We start from the raw sequence: 24,210 nt of genomic DNA, 5'->3' as shown, positions 1-24,210 counted from the left end.
GTCCCCCAAAATAAAATGCAAAAAGACCCCTCTTTTCCCACTATATCAACATGCTGCCTAGTGGGCATCCCATAATAAAACACAAATGTTTAATACTGCTGTTGGAACTCACAATTGCGTGGTAAAATACAGCTTGCTTGCCATCAGAACTTAGCAATTATTGACAATATTAGCCTCAAACAAGTAGCAACCAACAGATAAGACCAACAATAGTCCCCTGCCTGTCTCTTCAGGCTGAATAACCACAGTCATCATACTTTCCTTGACTTATGTCTCTAGCCTTCTGGTTTAACAATGTACAAGTCAGACCAGACGTTCTCTCTACATAGGAACAACTAATCTACAGAAACATTCTTACTGTTTGTTAGGACAAACCACTACTCAACCATCACCCATTAATAAGACTTCCCTCAAAAAGAAGGCAGAGCAGGATGTGCCCCTCCGCATATATGGAGACCCTGTTCCAATAACCCCTGAAACACTACCCAAGACTGGTTCCCAAAAAGACACCCGAGGGGGGGGGCTTTGGAGCCCTACTTTACCACCCCACTGTTTCAGAAGCAACAGTATACCCAGCCAAAACTCATGTCCAGTGAAGCACTTCATGGTCCAAGGTCTCACACATCCAATCTACTCCAATGCATGGGTGCTACAGATCCTAGACCAATGCCATCAGGTTCTTCCCATCATGAACCACCATTACCTAACTGTTGAGTGCTGAAACAACAGCTCCCAGTCTAAAGGAACGCCAACTCCAACTGTGGGAGAGCTCACCTATCCGGGTAGAAAGGCTAAAACAGGACATACTTCTATTCAGCTTTTAATTAGGCAACCAGCTCTTGGAAAGACTATGCCATGCTCCCAGAATCAAGTAGAAGCACAGGGTGCCCTGTATTGTATTAGTGGCTCTTCCAAGGACATATTGATCTAGGTTAACTTGGAAAGTACCGTAGCTGCATTTTCCCTCTTCCCGTGTGTCATGAAGATTCACAGCAGGCCACTTAAGTCATGGCCAGCTTAAACCTGACTGCAAGAGACCTATTCAAAGGGCAAGCTCATTTCAGAAAACATAGTTCAAAAGCTTCTGAAACTTATAACCAGAAGCGATGAAGATTCTCAACAAAGAGGTGAACTCTCAGGTGGTTCTGAGGTCTTGGAGTGGGGAGAGGCACTCTTCCAAATGTCAGTATATAAAAGACTTTCATGAACTCTTCCCAAAAGATTATCTTCATCAGCGTTCTAATTGTGATACAGTTGTTCTGCCAAAGAGTGGAAACAGCATATTACCGATAGCATCGTGGTTTCTCTCATCACCTTCCAAGGTGCGCTTCTTTTTTTAATAAAAAAGACAAAAAGATTACAGTATCACCAGTTTGGAGTGTGCCAAAGGGAGATCAGCACACAGTTCAGAAGCCTACAAATCCTCCCCCAGGAACTTGCACACTGGAAATAAGTTTATGAAAGAAGGTTTCAGGGAGTGGCAAAGTGAAAACATGGCCTTAAAAGCAGCTGTTTGCACCGTTTCAACAAAATGAGAAAACATAAAGAAAGCTAACAAAGCATCTATTGAAAAAGATGAGCGGTCTCTAGCTGTAGCCCAGGGCTGGGTGGTGTTGAGCTTTCAACGTCGCGGTGTATCGCCAGCCAAACATCACGGTTTGGTGATATACCGCCAATACCCAGCCGGCAAGATGCCAGGTGAAACTGCCACAGCTCTCTTTTTGGAGACAGAGGAATTCAAAAGCGGTGATGGTTTCATCAGCGATATACTGCTGGGTGAAGCTGTCATCACGGTCTGCCCCCGCATACCAGTCCTGGGTGATATATCAATATATCGCCCAGGCCATGGGTAGGCAAACTAAGACCCAGGGGCTGGATCCAGCCCAATCGCCTTCTAAATCCGGCCCGCAGATGGTCCGGGAATCAGCATGTTTTTACATGAGTAGAATGTTTCCTTTTATTTAAAATGCATCTCTGGGTTATTTGTGGTGCCTGCCTGGTGTGTTTACATGAGCAGAATGTGTCCTTTTATTTATAATGCATCTCTGGGTTATTTGCGGGGCATAGGAATTCATTCATTCCCCCCCCCCAAAAAAAATATACTCCAGCCCTGAGGTCTGAGGGACAGTAGAAAAAGTTTGCTGACCCCTGGGCCCAGGTCTACATTTGTTTAGGGCAAATGTATGTCTTCAAATCCAGTGTAGAGAATACAGAGGCAAAAGGAGCCAAAAAAATAAAAGCTGAGATTCCCAAAAACAGAATGTCTGCACCATTATATTTCCTAAACTACAACTTGCACTCCATTAACCCAGTCTTTGATAGAAGAAAAATTAGGTGGGGGGGGGGGAATTAAATAAAAAAGTGTCCCTTTTATTTAACAGCTGCATATTTCTCAACAGGCAATTCTGCTAATCCATATACATAAACGAAGGTTAAAGAAAACACTTCTTAAATGTATATATATAGAGAGAGAGGTTGAAAGTTTAGACTGCCTTAAAAGAAAGTGAGAAGGCGTACAAAAATAAAATGCAAAGGTACTCTATTTATTTTACACATTCTGTGGGAAGAAACTGGCAAGGAGGCTGTTTATTTAAAAATTAACACCCCATTTGCAGGATTTAAAAGCCAAGGGTGATGAAGTGAGCTCACAGGAAAGGGAAACGAATAAGTGTGTGGCGAGTACTACATTACCAGCTCTCTCCTTGCTAGTTAAGCAATTCCCCAAGTAGCAGGTCAGGACCTACCAGCGTGCCAATGTGAATCTTGTATGCAGGTGTTGGGGGGGGGGGAGAGAGAGACACTTTAGTTACATTCTTGGATATGAGTTTCAAGAGAAGAACACATCGTTTTTTAAAAGAGCTGGGTAAACTCAAATCAGAAATTTAGATGCAATAAAGTGATAGTGGAAGTAATTGGGACCTTTACAGACCCTTAAAAAAGGACTTGCACTGCCCATTAAAATGTAGTGTGTTAGATGCTTTAGGCACAAACCCAGCTTTTCTATTGACATGCATGCCTAAAATTTGTAGAATTAACTAGAGATTAACCGGTTGTAATACAAGTGAACCCATACCTGAAAGTGACCCTATGGGAATTGGCTGCTAGCATGGTTACTTAGAAGATATGGAGAGAAGGGACTGCTTTAGATGACTTGGGGAGGATTAACAGACAATGATCTCATTCTTAGGACAGGCTAATCCATCTGTAAATATACCTCTAACTGCCATAGCATCATGGGCCCTGTACACCACATGGAATGCCTACTCCCACAAATTCTTCCCTGCTCACTGAGGCTATCTCTGGAAGTCTTCCCCTACACATCTTCCCTGTATTGGAAAAGATTGGAGACCACTGCCTTCTCTGTTGTGCAGCCCAGACTGTGGAATGTTGTATCAAGAGAGAGATTGGGTCGTACATGATAGGATGTCCACAACCTGGCGGAATTTTGCTGCTGTTTCACAAGGCATTTCGCAAGTGCTGGCTGACTGTTTTGTTTCTCTTGAGTCATGCTGGGTTTTCTTTTTACAGTGTCATACTGGTTTTTAATTGCTGTTTGAATCTAGTTGGTCTAGTTGTGTGGTCATCTTCTGACTAGAAGGGGATTAATCTGGTTCCATGAAGGCTTGTATTCTGGAGGGTGCTCATCATGGGCCCGGCAATGGACCTGGTGTCAGATGTGGCTTAAAATGTCATTTATCAAGTATAAATAGTCTGTGCCCAACGCTGGAGGATAAAAGCCCCAAGCGCTGCCATCCATGCCTTGGCAACTTTTAGATTAGATTATCATGCATTTCAAGCGGAGCCGTTTTTGGAAAAGGTTCAGAAGCTTCACTGCTCAGCAATGTCATGTAGCCTGGCCAGTTTTTGAACCAGCTTAAGTTGGCTTTCATTTTGGTCCCAAATCAAGAGGCTGTTTTTACTTTATTTTTAAAGCCCTATATACCTCAGAAAGCCTTTATGGTCCCCACCCACCTGAGGGAATTTAAGGATTATCCCTGCTCTTTTTTGGGATGCCTGAATGTCAAACAAAAAGTGAAACATTTTCTGCAGTAGATTCAGGACTAAGGAATGCCCTCCCATTTCCCTCTATGCTCGACCCCTTTCCAAAACAGGCAAAACATTTCTCATTTCCACTGAGCCTTTGGAAACTAGACTTGCTGCTGCATGTTCTTCTCTCACATAGATTTCCACTTTGATGTTTTTTATGGGTTCTCTTTTCGTTATAACAGGCATTTTTACTTTTCACGCTACACAGCCTCAACACAAATGAAAACTTCAAGCATGATGTGCAATTAAATCACCTCTGTGAGTGTGTGTTTGTGAGCCAATCCAGGGTTCACTCTTGTGGAAATGAATCACAGTGTCAGGAGTGTGTGAGGGAGCCAGGCCCTGTGACCAATAGGACTTTGCAGGACTGGGGTTTTCCTAAGTTTGTTCTGAAGAGGCAAGGTGTGGCCACACAGGTGAGGCTGATTGGTAACTCACAGCACTTGGTGGCAAGAGCCAGGAAGGAATATGAGGTCAGCATTTCCCTTCAGCTCTTTGCCACAGCAACATGTTCCCTGCCTTGCTGCGTTTGGCTCCTTGACTCCTTGCTTCTTGATCCTCGGACCCTTGACTTCTTGACTCCCAACTCTCTGACCCGCGGACACTTGGCTTCCTGACTCCTGGCTTCTAGACTCCCATTCCTGCTCCCACTCCGCCATCTTGCCCCCAGTCCTGACGTCCCCTACCGGGACTTCGACCACCCATGAACCGGACTGTGACACACAGCAAGCCCCAACTCCATGCTGTCCTCCTAACTCTAACAAACAGGAATTTAGAAGCTCCTCCTGCCATGTCCCTTAATTAACCACAGTAGTGTGGTGGTCACCAACCCAATGCCCATAAGTGATGTGGCACCACCCAGGGAGGACTCACAGACTCTGAGCTTTCATCTTTTTAAGAAGTATCCAGCCTTCCTAGCAAGCAAATGCTAACTCCTTCAAAGTGGGCTGGATGTGAGCTGTCTGTTTGCACCTGCTTCTCTACTAGGTGATGCAGGAGGAGACGGCACCATACCAGATCCAGCCTGAGTATCTGATGTCTCATGAGTAGGCAGAAGCCCATCAGTAGGAACTGATGGAGGGACAGCTCTGGAGGCATCCTCGAGGCTGGAGGTGGGGCTGGCATCCAGTGGCTTGAAGCTGGGGTTGTGGGTAGAAGTGGCAGTGGCCAATGTGGCTGGAAGCGTCTGAGCCCCTCTCCTGGATTGCATTCCTTGCTTGACACATGTCTCTCCAGCAGCTCCTATGCCTCGTGGCACCTGGACACATCCTACCCCCAATAAACTGGGTCCCTCCCTGGGTTCATCAGCTGGCAGCTCCTCAAACCCTTCCCATTCCTCATCCTGATCTGACCAGCCCCCCCCCCCCAGGGTGTCTCCTTGGGGCTCAAAACAATTTGCATAAAAAGAGCATATAAATATCTTTTTGAAAAAAATCAACAACAACCAACAACTGGACTTATGTTTTAAGGTTCTAGGCTGATTTCTGCTGAGAGAACTTTCATTTAAGTAGATTTATTTATATTACAGGTGACAAAGTTTGCCTTGTGGCTTCTTGACATTTGAAAGGGGGGGGGGTTCACTAAAAAATTAGCCATTGTGTATATTTCTGAAATGTGCTTATTTATTTACAGGCTTGAGGACTGGAATGAAAAGATAATGACTAATTGACACAACTGGGAAAAGAAGATTCAAGTGTCTTTACAGGGGTATACCTGTTCATGATAATCTTTGAAAAACCCAGCAGTATAAGCAACACAGGTTGCAAAAATATAATTAGCAAGCTCAAGTGTTATGCAGCAGTTGAGATCCTATGTTTTGATAACAGGATTAGCCTGTGAAAGAGAAATAATCCCTAAAGTAATCTACATTAAAATATTGATGTGGTTCTTTTTTTAAAAAAAAAAAATTGCATAGAAACGAAAACTTGAGAAATGCTGGGATTCTGAAAAAACAATTTAGGTAATCTTCCATATTCAGTTCACACTCAACGCACTAAACATTATACAACTTCCAATGGAATGGTAATCCTTAGCATGACCAGAACTACCCAGCACTGTGTTAAGACTGAAAATGCAACTAACTTTCTTCCACAAACAGTGTCTTCTGACTACAAGAGCATCCTTTATACGCTGTATAATTGCAAGCCGTTCCACAGAGAAGTGGCACACCTTCATGATCTATGCAGCTAGATTTCTTCAATTCCCATCTTTCATAACTCAGAAGTAATAGATCCCTCTATGTAAAGAAATGGGGAGAAAAGGAAGATTGCCAGTCCCTCCAATCTGCACTGAATAAAAATCCAGGTGATACATGCTTCAACCTGCACTATGTTTCAATTCCAGCAGCGCGCACGCAGAGTCACACAACCACTGTTGGCACATGCTGAGCTCAGCATGCATCAACTTTCAGAAACGCAACTGCCCAATTATATCCAACTGCAACGGCGTGCTGAGAGTCAATCTGTACAGGGCTGAGTCAGAGACACCAGTGGCAGTCCTGCAAGCCCCTTAGCATCTGCTGCTGGAGGAGGAGATCACAGTGAGCGGAGGCTTTTTCAGATGGCAGATGGGACACAAACACTTGGTGACGAGGATGGGTAACAGGTACCAGCTGTACAACAAGCTGACCTGGTGGAATTATAGCTAAAAGGAAGAGCTGAAATGTGACAAATATGCAGAGGTCAGCTGCAAATTAACGTTTGTCATATTTTTAGGCAACCTTCTTGGAATAACTGAGTCCTCTAACTAAGAGAAATTTTCAAACATCCAACTCCTCAAAATGAAAAAGCTAAACTTAGAAGTCATCAGATTTCAGGGAAGTGCTTTATTATGCAATTGATATACACACATGGATGGTTTATTTGCTTTCAAAGCCCATCAAACATACCATCAACTTAATCTGTGTATATACAGTAGCGGGGTAGGGGTAGCACCTCTGGTGGGGGGCACATTGTCATATGTGTGGAGGAAAAAAATTAAAACACATTGCTTCCCAAAAATAGACCAGAGGCAATAGTACTTCATCCAGCTGTAGGCAAATGAGCATAATGGTCACAAATCCACATACATTCAGGATTGGCACAGTCCATTAAAAAAATCCAATTGCAGCACTTACAAAAACTTATAACAAGACTAAACCTTAACACTAAGCATACTATGTACAGAACACCACACCAGAACAAAAGAGAGACAGAAAGAGAAAGTAAAGCCCAGGCACCTTCCGTTCTTATATATTTATAGTCAGCATGACCTTAATTGGAAGAAATAGTTCAAACCAGCTTCCCAAAAGGTATAACCCAAACAATCATGAAGTTTCTGCCTGCTTGTCTCACACAGAGAAGCTTCTAGTAGCCTCTTGTGTTAATCAAAATAGGAAAGAGATCTACACATCAGATCAATACATTCTGCATTAAGAAATGCAAACTGACACACGTTGTGCTCCTTCTGGTGAAGTTTGTCCACCTGTGGGCCTCATTCTGCACTCAGCTCTGACCGGTGGCTATTAGAAACTGCCAGCATTTAATAGCAGCCAACCGGGAAATGGCTTCGACTGGTCAGCTAAACTAGGTGAGGGTGGCCAATGGGTCTCAAACCCGCAGTGAGTTAGGGACTTCCCCTGCATGTGAAGACAGATTCTAGCGAACGAGACCAATGGTGAGTCCAATGGTCAAGAAGGCTGTTTCTGCACATGCTTTAAGGGAAGTATCTGCATAGGGCTCTTCAACTGGGAAGGTAGCCCATCTAGGAGAAGGAAAACTTTTATCCTAAATCTCCACTGCCTTGTGAGATATCTTTGGGAAAAGAAGGTAAAGTTAAAGACCGTTAGGTCCAGTCGTGGACGACTCTGGGGTTGTGCGCTCATCTCGCTCTATAGGCCAAGGGAGCCGGCGTTTGTCTGCAGACAGTTTTTCTGGATCATGAAACACCATTTACCTTCCCGCTGGAGCGATATCTATTTATCTACTTGCACTTGACGTGCTTTTGAACTGCTGGGTGGGCAGGAGCTGGGACCAAACAACGGGAGCTCACCCCATCACTGGGGATTCAAACTGCCGACCTTCCGATCAGCAAGCCCTAGTCTCTGTGGTTTAGACCACAGCGCCACCTGCGTCCCATTCAGGAAAAGAAACCCCTACATAAATCCAGAGCAGATTCCCGAAGACTGTTGGATGGCGCCTTGTATGCCTCCTTCTGGCAACTCCTGCAGCCAAGCTGGTGCCAAATGCATTGCCCTGCTTTCCTTTGGGCCACATCAATGATGCTGAGAGGGAGGACTTGTTGTCTGGGCAACCTAGGACCTCCATACACCACACTGCCTAGGCTTGCACCTGGAGGTTACTGCTGCTAATGCACTCCATTGTCTCTCAAGACAGGCAGATGCCAACAATATACAGTAATGCAGATAATGGTGTTGGGCTGGATTGGGGAGATTTTTGTTTGAATTCCATTACACCTTGAAATTCAACAGAAGGTCTTGGGCACCTAATCCTTTGTATATTGAGATGTTATACAGAAGTGATTAAATACCACCACAAACTTTGCTTAGAAGGAAAACAACCCAATTAAGAGCTAAATGCAGTAACCTTCGACATCAACTGTACATAAAATACATTCTTACAATACATTTTAAATCAGTTCAGGTATCACTAGCCCTATATACCAGCTTTTCTCAAAATAAAAGTATAAAATGTGCATACCAAAGGTTTAACAAAGCGAGAACCCACTGAAGTCAGTTTGCATCCCAGCATCCTCTTGTGTGTAAATCTATTTCAACAAAATGAAAAGTCAAACAATGAATGGTCATATGCTAACTTATCTGCAAAGAGGAAATAGTTATAGAAGCAGAGGTTTACTGGCAATTAATGGATTCAGGATCAAGAACATTCTGTTGTGTTTATTAATTGCACTTCTATAAAAAAAAATTAAATGTTGCATAAGGTAATAAAAAAATAGCACCAGGAGAGTCTAGTACAATATTTTTTATAAACAACTGCATGGATTGTTATGATTTCCTTGGCCTTGACATCACTTGCAAAGCTTATTAATTGTCAAATCCATGAACTCTACACCTGTGGAAGGAGCAAAGCTAGGTGAAAGTTGCAGACTTTGGGGGGGGGGACAACTACCCCTCCCTTCAATTAATATTGAGCAAGCCTGCTCCTGTAGAACCTTACTAACTTTTTTGCAATTTAGCTACAAAGGTAGTTTCTGCTTGAATAAAAGCCTTTAAGATAAAATAATTAAATGTGTGTGTAGTTTCGGGGGGGGGGTGCTCAAAAGAAATTTAAATTGTTTATCTGAATTTGTAATTTATACAGTTTTTTTAAAAAAAAATCTGGTGTGCATTCATTACAACTGGAGCTTCCATCAACTGTTAAGTAACTCACTAGGGGAAAATAAGTTTGACTGCTAATGTGGCCCACAATGCATATTAAAAACTTTTTAAAGTGCGTTCCCACTCCCACTGGAGAAGGAAATAGAACAAGTAGGGCTATGGCTCTTATTCCCTTAATATTCAAAAGGCAAAGCATAAAGTTTCCACCCTCTCAAGTTCATTCAACCACTACAGTATATCAATCATATCTGACAGGATTTAACAATTTGTGGAATTCCATTATAGATGGCAAGCGAACAATCCTCTGGTGATGTATTTAACAAAGAAATTGTATGTGTTGGCCTCCTATTGAAAACAAACATATCTGATCTCACAAGTCATGGTAATTAGAAGGCAGTATTTTAACAGCTTCATTAAATAAAAGGTGTTGATTAATTTTTGAGGGATTCTTTGAAACATAATTTCACACTTCCGTTGGCAAAAAAAAGCACCCAAGGACTTACAGTAGTATTCAAATTCTGATCTCAATCTTTATAAGAGAACAATTCTATAAAACTTTGTGGGCTGAGTCACACATAATATTTATTTACTAAATACACTAGAAAAGGATTGTTTGTACAACTGCTTTTGCTCAGCAGCTACTGGGGTAATATTACCTACACACACACACAGCACAGTTGTAGTCAGGAAAAATAAACTGAGGAGTAGCTGCACACTCCTGGACTCTACCATTGGTTTAGCTAAAATAAATGGCTTAGATAAAAATCTTCCTGCCCAATTTTTCACATTGGTTGAATAAACACTTAGGTCATAATAGACAAACACCTGTTGTGTATGGGGGATTTAGGCTAATACACATGTCTGCTGTGGGCTGTGTAATTAATTTGTTGTCACACTAAAGGTGTTATTTATTTAAATCATTCTGAACCCTGCCCTTTAGCCTAAAGCAGGCATGTCCAATAGGTTGATCGTGATCTACCAGTAGATCACTGGACGTCTGTGGCAGATCACTGGCCTCCCAAAGATGCTCAACAACTTTGGCTCCTCTAAAGAAAGCTCAACAACTTTGCCCTGTACCCCCCAAAAGGGGGTAGGTCACTGCCAGTTTTTAACTCTGTGAGTAGATCACAGTCTCTTGGAAGTTGGCCTAAAGGGTTCCCAGAAGATCAATAAAAACGCAACAGTTCTGACCAACAGGCTTACAAGAAATGCAGCACAAAAGGGATGAGAAGGGGGAATGGAAAGCAACCAAGCTCAAGCACCAGTTCATAAAGTGACATAGTAGCTTCTATGGTAACCAACTTTAATGAACCCAGAGAGGAGAAACCAAATGGAGCTGGTCTCCACAGCAGAATTCTGCTTCCCATCTCTCCTCTAAGGGCTGTTGCTAAGTGACAGCTGAGGGAAAGGAGGAGCCACTGTCTCCTGAAGTGCACCTGTGTTCGAAATTAGCCAGGCGCCAGACACATTTTGTGAGTGGCATGGGTCCAATTGCACCCCCCCCCCCCGTGGAGATCTCTGGATGCCAGGTTGACAACAGACACCTCCCATCTGGATGGCCCCTCCAGCTTTCTTAAGCAGGTAAACAGAAGAGCTTATTTATTACATTTATATCACACCTTTTCCTCCAAGGAGTACACGGTTCACCCCCCTTCTCCTCAGTTAATCCCTAAACAACCCTGTGAGGTAGGTTAAGAGGCTGTGATTGGTCCAAGGTCATCCCATGAGCTTCCTTGACTGAGTGGGGAATTTGAAGCCTCAACTCCCAGGTCCTAGTCCACGGGTGTCAAACACAAGGTCCGCGGGCCGAATTCGGCCCGCCAGACCTCGTCATGTGGCCCGTGTAGCCGCCGCCGGCCGCCAGCCTTCACCTTTTATTCTCGCCTTTTTTTTGACACAAGAAAGCCGCCTCTTCAACGCATGCGCAGCAGCCTACAAGCCAGAGAACGTCTGCCCTCTAGCGGTGCCAGCCATTCTACACAGGAAACCTCCACTTTACATGCATTCAGGAAGCCTCCACTTGTTTTTATATTGAGCGCATGCCATCCTGTGATGTGACAGATCCAACGGCTGCCTGAACCCTTCTCTCCTGTACTGTAAGTCCTACAGATACAACCGACCCTTTGAGGGTGACCAAACTGCTGATGCGGCCCCCGATGAATTTGAGTTTGACACCCCTGTCCTAGTCCAACACTCTAAACACTACTTCACACTGGCTCCCTAGAGCATTTCTGCTATAGGACAGCTCTACAAATTAAGTAGGTAAATAAATATGGGGAAATATCACTGAGAGAAGGACCTGAAATATTTTTCTTGAAGCTTGAATTTGTTTTATTCCAGTTTGATTTGATGTTCGATTTTTTTTCTTGAAAAGATAAAAGTGGTATAGAAATGAAAACTGATTATTATTATTATTACTACTATTACTATTTCACTGATTAAAAAGAAAGGCCCATAGACATTTATTTGTGGCAACCATAACCTAGGTTTAAGTTGCAATTTGGTGATTAGCTTATGTAATATTTGAGTTTCTAACACTGCCCAAGACTACGTTGGACCACCAAATGCAATGTCAAATATGAGCGATATCAAAATCCTCCTCTTCACCCCAGTACTGCCCTCCCCCCCTTCTTTCTGTCACTGCTCCTACTAAAGTCAGCGAGCTTTGGGGGGGGGGCTTAGCAAGAGAGAAGAGGCACCCCAAGCTGTGGTTCACTCTCCTCTCCCATTAAAACAATGAAGAGGAACTTCATAAAGCTGTAGGTTCCTCAACATATCTGCAGTCCAAAGAACAGTTTGCTGATCATCAGATTAAATAGTAGGAAATTATTTAAGAAATGAGAATGCTCTTCTTTGGCTGCTCACACAGAAAGTCCAGCAGTGCATGACAGCATCGGCTCTCACATAAATTCATAAAACATGTGTTATTCAAAGCATGTTTTTAATAAAATGCCAGTAACATAATATAATTATGATTGCACTACAAGATATTGGCTTCTGTGAAAAAGCCAGGGACATTTGCAGTGAGAACCTGTTTGTTATGAGACATTTAGAGAGCAAGCGAAAGGAGTTAGCTTCCCAGCATGAAGTCAGGAAAGCTGCAAGCAAGTATAACCACCAGAGCAATTCTCAGAAGTCTTGACTGGACTGCCCTAGCCATCTGCACTACTAAAAAGACCCAGGTGTTCCTCACGCCAATAATCATCACGATGTGGATACTAATCCAACTGGATTGGCATACCCACCCTGGAAAAGTTTTCAATTACAGGAGAGATGAGTCTCAAGAAGTCCATTTTGCATTAGTCAGCCAGACTCCAGAAAAAATGTAGTGTATTTACTGGCAGTGTGATAAACAACTGCTTGTTGCAATTGCTTGGACCTCATTGATGAGGGTCCCTTTGAAGGTGGGGACAGGATGTTTGAAGTTGTACTATAATTATATACAGCAACTGTTGTAACTGATGTATACCACATTACATATATACACACACATTCAGCTTTACAAATAACAGGTATGACAGATACCGAGGGACAAGGACATTCTGTTACACAAAACAGGAAGCTAGTGAAAGGATTTGAGAAGCAGAGTCAAATGCTCCAATAGAGGAGAGAGGTGAATACTTTGGCAGCAGAGTGCACCAGATGAATATTAGTGGGCAAAGCAGTGTTATAAACTGAGATATAAAAGCTAGGAGCTAAATGATACCTTAAACCAAGGTTATGGGTGCAACAATGGAATGCCTAGACCAGCCATTGGCAAACTCAGCCCTCCAGATGTTTTGGGACTACAATTCCCATCATCTCTGACCACTGGTCCTGTTAGCTAGGGATCATGGGAGTTGTAGTTTAACTTAGCCAAGGGATTAGAGTTTGCTTACAAGGCTCTGGGTTCACATGGATAGACATAGATGCAGATTTCATACTCCACACCTTTGGTGTTGGATCAGCATTCCCAAGGCAGGGAAACAAACAAAATAAAAAGTATAGTATGACCAAAAATATATATATCCATTATTTTAATGGCCTCACAATAGGGACACTCATAGCAGATAATAAATGCTGTTACATCTTTAGATATTGTTGAATCTCTCAGATGCCTTTAGTATAGATGACAATATACTGGATGGTGTCTTAATGAGTTCACATTAGCCACTATCAATTTCTTTGTCCAGTGGAAGTGAACCCAGGAACTTTTGTGTGCAACACAAGTGCTGTCCCGCTGCTTCCTAACACAGAAGTCACATCCCGGCTGTGATGGTATTTCTGCACCAAAATGTGTCAAATATGGGTAGTAAACCTCATATTCTTTCTTGTTCCAACAGGCTTTGGGGAACTGACTGTTCTTCAGGATTCAGCTGCTGCACAGTTTTTACTCCAAAGTAAGTGCATATAGAATTATAACTTGAACAGTGTTAAAGGAACTCCTTCATAATAAAAACATGGTCATAAGGAAAAGCTGGTAGCTAGCTAAGTATTATCTGTTGTTCAAGAGATAGATTTTTAATTCAAGTCAGCATAGCATTTCCTCCAGGGAGTACAGAGCAAGGCACTTAAAATCCAATTTTAAATTCTTAAAACACACATTATTGATTTCAATATAATCTGCATTGATTTATTCATTTTTGTAAAATCCAAGTTGGAACCATGTTAGACTTTGCATAATAATCTTTGATAATACTTATCTGCTTTAATTAAGTGTTCCAGTATGTGCAGTTATCCAAGGGCTAAAACATACCCCAAATGATTTCCCCAAAGCAGAGACAACAAAACACTGCAGGACTCCCCTAGCACATGAACTAAGTAACACTCCACTTTTCTTTCCATTCAGATATAAAAATAAGAGGTAGCCTAGGCTGCATCACACCATGTCAGCGATTTTCATAACAGGGCAAGTGCAACAGACATGCTACTTTCATTCTTTGCCTTTTCCTGTAGAGTGTCTCTCTCTTGCCTTCTTAATTTGAGTTATCCAGTGGTTGTTGTTTTTTCAGGCAACCTTTCTGCAGTACTTTGCTTATGGCACACTATGGTCTGCAAAGAGAGAGGTGGATAACGGTTCTCCACAATCTCTTCATGTTCAACTATAAGATTCTGTCACTCACACAAAACCAAGCCCTCCATTGATTGCCTTAAATTTAATTAATTTCCTGTTGGTTGTAAAACAGTATAAAATGATTTCACCAGTTTCTTCATTCTGTTAAAGGGTTGGTATTAGTCAACAATCCAATTAACACAAAAGATCTCCGTTTACTCCAGGATTCTCTCTCCATATTACCTTCATAGCATGGGAACACATGTTGCTGGTCCTAGAAACAGAAGCAAGTGTGATAAGAGACAGCAGTGTGGAACACTCTTTCTTGTAGCCTGTGGCTTCTGATGTTATCTTCACAAAACTGGAAGGAGCTGCACCACAGTGCTGCTCATGCCATAAAGAAAGGGTCCCTCTGGCACTTCCAGGACTAATTTAAAATAAATGGCTGCAACCAACATTAGTCCTACACAGAGCAGACCCACTGGAAATAATGGGACACAATTTGCTGAGCACCCTTAATTTCAATGGGTCTACTTTGAGTATAACTTAAGTTGCAAACACCCCAGAGGTGTCTCTGTGTGTGCGCAGCATTCAAAATTCACCAGGAGCATTTTGTACCCTGCTGTCAGCCACTTGGCAACCAAGTGACGATACCTGGGTTGCCTGGATGGCGCCTGATGTCTCTACCATCTGGAGCTGCATGCCTGGGGATCCTTAAATCTTGACCCTTTTCACACAACAGCAACACATCCTGTGGAATTCTATCCATTATATTTTATCTGCACCATCAGGATGAATTTCAGGAACCCCAAAATCATATTGAAAAATACAACTTTCGAGATGTCTGGCCCCAAAATGGCAGCTAGGCATTCTGTTTTGGCAACTGTTAACCCTGGTTTAAGGAACCATTTGTTTAATTTTGCAAGGATTTTCCCATGCATGAAAATCTACAACCTGGACACTGAAGTCATGAGTTATGATCAAGTCTTAAATATGGTAACTGTGTAATTCTGCAGTGAATTTGCATAACATCTGGGGAGCTGTATTCTGTTTGGAGAATGGAAGAATAACTAGGAGAATGGCAAGCATAAAATCACTGCTATTAATATTTGTTCAGTGTAGCAGCAACTAATTTCTGGCAGCGCTCCAAGTGTTACAGAACTTCATGGCGTAAATCCTGTTTTTTAAAAAAATAGCTGAAGATTTCAGAAATCAGGAAGGTAAGTGTTATCATACTGTACTGCTCCTTTGGGTTGCCAGGTAGGTTCACTGAATTAAGACTTATTTCACGTTATGGCGTCAACCTGCCCTCCATTTCTACCTCCCCAAACTAGGATGTACTAATGTTTTCCTATACTCCCACACAAGGCAAGGATCCAAACAGGTTTCAACAAGTTGCTGCGAGTTATTTCATCCAAATTCCTGAAGCATTATAGGAACTAACATTTCAAAGTCTGTTTGGAAACTTTCTGAAATCGTTCCAAGTTCAAGATACTTTAGACCTCACTAGCACAAATCCCTTTCTACAGTAATAGAAAGCAAGGAGGGTGACTCAGGCACTGGTACGTGTTGAGATAGTCAGTGACAACAGCTGCAGTTTCCAAACAGCTGCCCACTCCCACGTCGTCTGCATGGGTGGAAAGACCACTTGAGCCAAACTGTATTCACCATCTCTTCTACCAGAGCTTGAACTAAGAATCATCATGTGAAACAGAAAGCTCAATACTACTGTTCTTCCTCTTTGGGTTATTGCTAGCAAAGAGTTTATCAGGCCTACACAGTCCTTGAGGGTGTGCAATGGAGTGTAGCTGTGGGTCTAGAGAACCAAAAATAGGCAAAACAGACAATGGTGAAAGTTCAAGGGCAGACCTTCAGTAGCTCACTAACACTGAGATCCTTGAAGGTGGGGGGACAACTCACATTTGAGGCTCCTGATAATTGGTTGATCTGTTTTTAAACTGAAGACATTTCCCAATTGTATCTCCTTGTTTTCTAAAATTCAAGTCCTACACTGGAAGCAAGGTGGGCACATTCAGTAGCTACTTTAAAAAACCATAAAGATTATTCTGCACATTGTGTACAGAAAAAATTGACCAAGTACAACAGAATGAGAAGACATTCATTTAATCTTCCTGCAACCATTGTAGAACCACGAAGCTGCATACTGTGCCAGAAAACTGTTTAAATATACACAAACCATAAGGCCCAATCAAAGACCCAACTATTTCTATGAATGTCCACATGGTCAGCCCTTGAATTTTCAGACAAGTCTGCCTGGTATCTTACTTTTTAATGTTTGCCAAGGGTACAGCAGTACTTTTTGTTTGCTGCACTGATGATATACTGAAATCACATGAGCTCCGTAGTACTGAGTTATTGTGGTTCTCTCATACAACAAAGAGAAAATAAAACCAATAGACTGTATGAGGTTTTAGTTCATTGCTTGCTTAATACTGAGCAAAACATGCAACTTAAATAGCATTCGCTTCTTCAGGAACTCTAGATTTTTGTTCATGCCAACCTTCTAATAGAGGGTTGGGCAGATGGTACATTTCGATCTATTAGCAGATCACGGGGTGATTTGCAGAAGATTGGCAAGGTTTTTTGGCTCTCATTTAGCAAGATAAATAGCCAAAGCCCACCATCCTTCTCTGCAACCCCTAAATGAGGCTGCTGGAATCTCTGTTCCATAGTAACTCAAATGTGGTTGCAAACTCATATATACAGGTTATATATGACACATCATTTTAAATCAGGCTCAGCATTTCACACAAACACTATTTTGCAGCCAGCTCCAGTCAGTGGATCGTGAGCTTCTGTTTTTCCTCCTATTATTATTTACTCCATTTCTTAATCACCCTTCATCGGTTAAGATCCCAGGCCTGTTTATAAGCATATACATTAAAACAACAAAATGTAATCACCTTAAGACCATAATTAAAAACAATCAATAGAGCAAAAGGACTCCATCAGCTACAGTTAGCCTTAACAAAATCTGTGTATTCTGGAGGGCCTGGATAGCTCAGTTGGTTAGGACGTGGTGCTGATAACACGAAGGTTGCAGGTTCAATCCCCATATGGGACAGCTGCATATTTCTGCATTGCAGGGGGTTTGGACTAGATGACCCTCAGGGTCCCTTCCAACTCTGCAATTCTATGATTCTATTCACCTAAGTGAAAGTGTGTGCCTTCAAGCAGCGCCAGCAGTCCAATAGCAATATAGTAAAATAAAAGTAGATCCTGCAAATATGCCCACAACTGTCTTAATGCACACCTGACCAGCACTCAAAGCTTGTGGCAACTGCTATGTATCTAGCACTTCCTGTCTGAAGCCAGTGCAAAGCAACGGGCAAATTTCTCAGTTCAATTACAGTGGTGCCCCACAAGACAAATGCCTCGCAAGATGAAAAACTCGCTAGACAAAAGGGTTTTGCGGTTTTTGAGCTGCTTCGCAAGACGAATTTCCCTATGGGCTTGCTTCGCAAGACAAAAACGTCTTGCGTTTTTTGCAAGTTTGTTTCCTTTTTCTTAACACCCTTAATACAGTTGCGACTTGACTTCGAGGAGCAACTCATAGAACGCGGTGTGGTAGCCTTTTTTGAGGTTTTTGGCGATTTTTGAAGCTTTTCCAAAACTTTTCTGACACCGTGCTTCGCAAGACGAAAAATTCGCTAGACGAAAAAACTCGAGGAACGAATTAATTTCATCTTGTGAGGCACCGCTGTAAAAGAAACACAGCAGCTACCCATAGGTTGAAAGGGGAAAGCTTGCATTGTATTTAGTTACACTACTTTGGTATTGCAAAACGCAAGAGCAGAATAACCCTAAGGGCAGCAAAACACAGGGCAGATTTGATACATAGGATAAAATCCATTAGATTTGGCAACTGTCATTTGTGCCTCTTGATTACACATTCTACATGGAGTTGGTCTTGAAGAACACCCGGGCTTCAACTTGTGCAGGATGCTATTGCCAGGTGTAAAAGGTAAAAAGGTAAAGGACCCATGGACAGTTAAGTCCAGTCAAAGGCGACTATGGGGGTTGTGGCGCTGATCTCGCTTTTAGGCCGAGGGAGCAGGCATTTGTCCACAGACAGCTTTCCGGGTCATGTGGCCAGCAGGACTAAACTGCTTCTGGCACAACGGAACACTGTGAAGGAAACCAGAGTGCACGGAAACGCTGTTTACCTTCCCGCCACAGCAATACCTATTTATCTACTTGCACTGGCATGCTTTCAAACTGCTAGGTCGGCAGGAGCTGGGACAGAGCAACAGGAGCTCACCCCGTCACGGGGATTCAAACCGCCAACCTTCTGATCAGCAACCCCTAAGCTTGAGGCTCAGGGTTTAGACCACAGCGCCACCCATATGTCAGGTGTGTTAAAGGTAAAGGTAAAGGGACCCCTGACCATTAGGTCCAATTGTGGCCGAGCCTGGGGTTGCTCATCTCGCTTTATTGGCCGAGGGAGCCGGCGTACAGCTTCTGGGTCATGTGGCTTTGTCTGCTAGCTGTTATTTCTTTTCCTGGCATGTTTGCTCTATCACTTAGTTCTAAGAGTAACATTTGACGTGAAATAAAATCCATGCCATTCCATCTTTGGTTATGGTTAACTGAAGCTTCAGAAGAATTTCTGCTGAAAAATAAGTGTCTATAAACCCTCCAATATTTGTTTCTCTGGAATCAACAGCCTGTGTTCCATATTTCTAGATCAACAAGCATATCTATCACTACTCAGTAGTTAGAAAATGATGGCATACTCAGATCTCTCAATCTCACTCTGCAACACAAGAATGTTTTTCATCCACCCAAGTACACTGAGCCCTCCTGCAGAGCGATAGATATTTGGGATAACAAAGCAATATAACTTAATTGGTGGTGAAGTTGCTGTTAGTCTGACCCCTGCTAGGCCCAAGGAGCTACCAACTTCAGCAAACATTGGAATGGACTGAAATGGATGTCAATAATCAAAAAGTTTAACTCTGTGTAAGTTTCTTGCAACTTTTAGATGAATCAGAGTGACAGACAACATGAAGTGTTGACATCTTGGGTGTTAAGGACCTGATAAGTATATCATGTTTTACCTTATTAAGAAGTAAGATAGCAACACATGTCAAAGCAGATGTGGAAACACAGCGTTATTTAATTGTTTTGAAGAATATGCTGGAATGAGCAACGGCATGCCTAAAAGCATGGGTTCCCAGTTACATTTTGCCTTAGTTAGGAATTATGATCATCTACATATTACTTCCTCTAATATTTCAAATGGCTCTAATTTATTGCTTTGTCAATGAAACTACAATGCTACTTTTAACCAGTATTGTTTTCTAAGTACTATATCTCAGTATGGTGTTTTCCTTTATGTTGCCATTTCTTTCCTCTTCAACATTTGTAACATTGTTTTCTTTACAGAGATAATATTTTCAGATTTAAACATTGTGTATCAATAAACCAAGTGCTTCATTTCAGTTACTATTCTGAAATCACTGGATACAAGTTGTATCACTGGATACAACTTAAACTCACGGGTTGCTAAAGTGCAAATTCAAACCCAGATTAGATCACAAGAAGCTAAGGTCATCAACTATAAATCCATTCTATATCTTTCTCCACGTAGTCCTTGGGTTGGTTTTTTTTGTTTTTGCACAGAGTAGTGGTGCAGATGATCCCATAACCAGTTACAGTGGTACCTCGGGTTACATATGCTTCAGGTTCCATACACTTCAGGTTACAGACTCCGCTAAGCCAGAAATAGTACCTTGGGTTAAGAACTTTGCTTCAGGATGAGAACAGAAATCGTGCTCTGGCGGCGCGGCAGGCCCCATTAGCTAAAGTGGTGCTTCAGGTTAAGAACAGTTTCAGGTTAAGAACTGACTTCTGGAACGAATTAAGTACTTAACCCAGGGTACCACTGTACTGTTTAGTATTCTAAATCCTGGGGGTTTTGTCCTCTTCCCTCCCCAAAAAAGCCTGTAACTCACCAAAGAGGTACACATTGTCTCATTATTGTCCAGGTAAGAGGTCAAAACCCCACTTCACAGCCAATGCTCACCATCCTCTCTCCATTATCAGAGCCCTACCTCTCCCTTCTCTTTATGCTGGATTTGTTGGGCCAGTGTATCAACATTCACCATTTTTTACCCACTCACTAAATTTCTCCTTTCTCCTACATCACAGCATGTGACAGTACTAAAGAAGCCACGCCACTAGCTAGCTTCTTTGGGGAAGCTGGTGCCACTGTGCACATTCTGAATTAGGAAATATACCAGGGTAAAAAAAACTATTCTGGGGCAAGGAGGAAGCATCTATGAAAAAGAAACACTCAAAGATTTTTTTAAAATGGAACAAAACAAGAGTTGACAGTTGTAATCCTCTGTATTATTCAGGGAGGAGGAGGAAGCACCTATAAATAGGAAACTCGTAAAGATAAAAAATGAAGCAAAACAAGAGGTTACAGTTGTAATCCTTGGGAGGGAATCAGAGAGGGGAGAATGAGCTCAGGAGGACATACTTTTCAGTAAACATGTCTATGGCTGGGATGCACACATGCAACTAGGTTCTGGTATATATACATCCTACATACCTAAACACTGCAAAATACTGGCTTGTGTTACTGCAACAATGTTCTCTCAGTGTCCTCCAAGACAGAGAGAACGGTTCTTTTTTACCAAAATGCAAGCAGACATCAGGTTCTCTTTTACCAGAATGCATGCAAACATCAAGCTCTCTCCAACTGTACACTCTAGGTTGTATCAAGAGACACACAAAATGTTCTGCATAGGACCAGATACAACAGGTGAGCACTGGTTAGCATAGGAGTCTTTCCTTTGGTGGCGTGTAACTAAAAACAGCCTCATCCCCTAGCCAGGTGAACTTCAAAGATGGAGAGACATTAAAGAGAGAGTCTTTCTATCCTGCTAGATTTAAAAATGACAAATGAATCTTAGTCCACTATCTCAGAGAGTCATACTTGTGTGTGTGGTCCTTTTGGGTGTGTGTCCTGTATTCCAGTTTATAAATCGAGAAAGAGATGAGCCAGGCACCTTATTGTGCACAGAAACTGGAAAGGCCAGAGTGCCATGCGTGTGAACGGACAGTCTCACTGGGATCATAGTCCCCAAAGACAATGCTGTGCAGCTCCAAAGCAAATAAACCGGAGTGAGTCACAAAACACGCAAAGAGCAAAAGTGTGTGCCTGCAGTCGGCAAAGAGCTGCTTTATGAAAGTTTCGAGCCATTTCTGCCCCTGAAAAGACGAAACTGGACCTGCCTTCAACCGCCCCAAATCAAGATCTGAAACAGAGACAAGGGGTCTCAAGAGCCAAGGGTCAAAAATTGTCACTGAAGCCACCAATGCCTAGCCACACGCAGCCGAACAAGAATGAATGGGATGTGAGTGAATGGGTTTTAATTATGTGAATGGTGGAGCGGCGATTACGAAACTCCCGAGGATAATAACGCACTCTAAAATCCAGCTCGGTGTTCCAGAAGCCTGGTGCTAAAAGGGAAGGCGGAGAAATCGCTCGCACATTCACTCAGACTCTGAATAAGATGGTCTCTTTTTTTCTTTCCCCCAACACCTTTGGCAGGGATCTAAAAAGCTTCCTCTCCCTGATCATGTTAAAAAAAAGAAGGAAAAAAAGGTTTGCAAACGCAATCGGATAGAAAAGCAGCCATCGCAGCTCACCCACCAGCAGCTAGTCCTTGGGAAAGTTTCACATTTCGCAAAAGCCTCGCAGCGCTGTCAAAGTCCACAGCCACATCGTTGAGCGGAAAGAGCCCAGGCTTTGCTCCTAATGGGAACCATCTGCTGCTCGAACAAGGCAGGACGAGCAATTATTGGGTTTTTTTTTTTTTTTTGAAAAAGCAGCAGCAGTTAACTCGAATTAAACCCGCCAGGGCAATGAGGTCCACTTTCCCCCTTCCTCCCGGGCCTCATCGCAGCTCGGGCGGCTGCTTCCAGGCGGGATCGGCTCGGGCAACTTCCTCGACGCGCCGAAAGAGCCACCGAAGTGGCGGCCGCCCAGTGAAGGGAAGAAGCAGCCACACAGGGGAAGGGGGAAGGAAGAGTGGAGAGGAGGGGGGGAAGCTCCCCGAGAGGTTGCCTGGCTTACTGGCTCAGCAAATCAGCATTCCCCGGGAGGGGTTCCGAGGCTTTCAACAGGTGGAGCCGCCCCTTCGCCAACAGGGAGAGCTCTCGTGAGGCGGCGGGAGGGGGGGGGGGCGCGCGAAACTTACCCAAGTTGGAAGGCGGCAGACGGAGGAGAAGACGCTGCTGGTCTGTGGTGGTAGCGGCGGCGCCTTTGTGCTGCTGCCTCCGCCGCCTCCGCCGCTCCCTCTCTCCCCAAGTGGCCGCGCCTCAGCCCAGCAGCCCCCTGAGGCAGCGCGCACGACCCGCAGCAGCCAGCGGCGGGGCCGGCGGGCTGCTGCCCATATTCTGAGGGGAAAGGAAGGAGGGCGGAGGCGCCGCCTCAGCAGAAGCCTCCACAAATCGGCGCGAGAGCCTCGGCGGCGGCGGCGGCAAGCAGCTTCCCGAGCCGAGGCAAGGCGGAGAAGGAGCTGAGGGGGAAAGCACTACTACTGCTCCTCCGCCGCTGCCACAGAGAGCCGGAGCGCATCACGTGACGCGCCTCAGCGCCCGCCTCTCTCGCGCTCCTGGCCGGGCAAAAGCGGCGCGGACGAGACACACCTGTGGGCGCCGCACATATCCGTCGCGAGCACAAAGCCAGACAGGAAACTGGGAGGAGGAGGAGGAGGAGGAGGGAAAGAAGAATAAATGCAGGGCAGGGAACCAGTCCGGGGAGGAGAGAGAGGCTCTCGGCCCGCCCTCGAGCCCGCCGCCGCCCGCCCTCGCCTGCTTTCCCCCCTCAGTGCGCGCGAAGGAGGGAAGCCTCCCGCGCGCTCTTGGCGAGGGGGTCTCTCTCTCCGACGCGCCTCTCCGCGTTGTTTGCTTCTCCGGCAGCCGCTCAGGCTTCCCGGGGAGCGGAGGGGGATTGGCTTGCTGACGTGACGGGGCGGGAACGGGGGGGACTCGGGGCGAGCTTCGGGCGGCGGTCGCCACGGCTCGGCTCCGGCTCCACGTTGCGGGACCTTGGAGGCGCAGCGCAGCAGCGGGGATCGCATCTCCCATCATGCGTTAGACCTGAGCGCGCGCTCTCTCCACATGTAAGCTAGGGAAAGTGTCTCTGAGCATGTGCAGAGACGTTTTTCTTTGAGGAATCGCTGTAGGCAGCGAAATCATACCCGTCGACATTTCTTAGTTGACAATAGGGACGTCATAGGGACATCAATGGTTGGACAGTGTTCTCGAAGCTACAAAAATGAGTCTGACCAAACTACAGGAGGCAGTGGAAGACAGGAGGACCTGGCATGCTCTGGTCACAAAGAATCGGAGACGACTAAACAACAGCAACAGGGGACATGAATCCAGTTACAGATAGGTAGCCCTGTTGGTCTGCCATAGTCAAAATAAAAAAATTCCTTCCAGTAGCACCTTAAAGACCAACTAAGTTAGTTCTTGGTATGAGCTTTCATGTGAAGAAGTGTGCATGCACACAAAAGCTCATACCAAGAACTAACTTAGTTGGTCTTTAAGGTGCTACTGGAAGGAATTTTTTTATTTAGGGGACATGAATGTTACTAATACAGTGGTACCTCTGGTTGCAAACGGGATCAGTTCCGGAGGCCCGTTTGCAACCTGAACAGAACACAACCTGTGCAGGTCGCGATTCGCCGCTTCTGTGCATGCACATTATGTCATTTTGTGTGACTGCGCATGCGCAAGTGGTGAAACCCGGAAG

The 24,210-nt window shown here is 44.0% G+C and overlaps 1 protein-coding gene across 3 annotated transcripts in view; it reads right to left on the bottom strand.

Annotated features, from left to right (window-relative positions):
• Positions 1–23,096, bottom strand: part of PLXNB2 (plexin B2) — a 339,781-nt gene extending 316,685 nt beyond the window's left edge. For 2 of the 3 annotated variants that reach the window (XM_081211372.1, XM_081211370.1), the window contains exon 1: positions 22,649–23,096. The gene's annotated coding sequence lies outside the window, so the exon portion shown is untranslated. Of the gene's footprint in view, positions 1–22,101; positions 22,430–22,648 lie in introns of those variants that run through there. The other variant, XM_081211371.1, reaches the window with a different exon arrangement.
• Positions 23,097–24,210: the final 1,114 nt, after the last annotated feature.

This window comes from Podarcis bocagei (genome assembly GCF_964188305.1).
Source record: "Podarcis bocagei genome assembly, chromosome: 10".
NCBI classification, from domain to species: Eukaryota; Metazoa; Chordata; class Lepidosauria; order Squamata; family Lacertidae; genus Podarcis; species Podarcis bocagei.
Note: the sequence above shows the minus strand (reverse complement) of the source record. Positions and strands in the feature narration are given on the sequence as shown.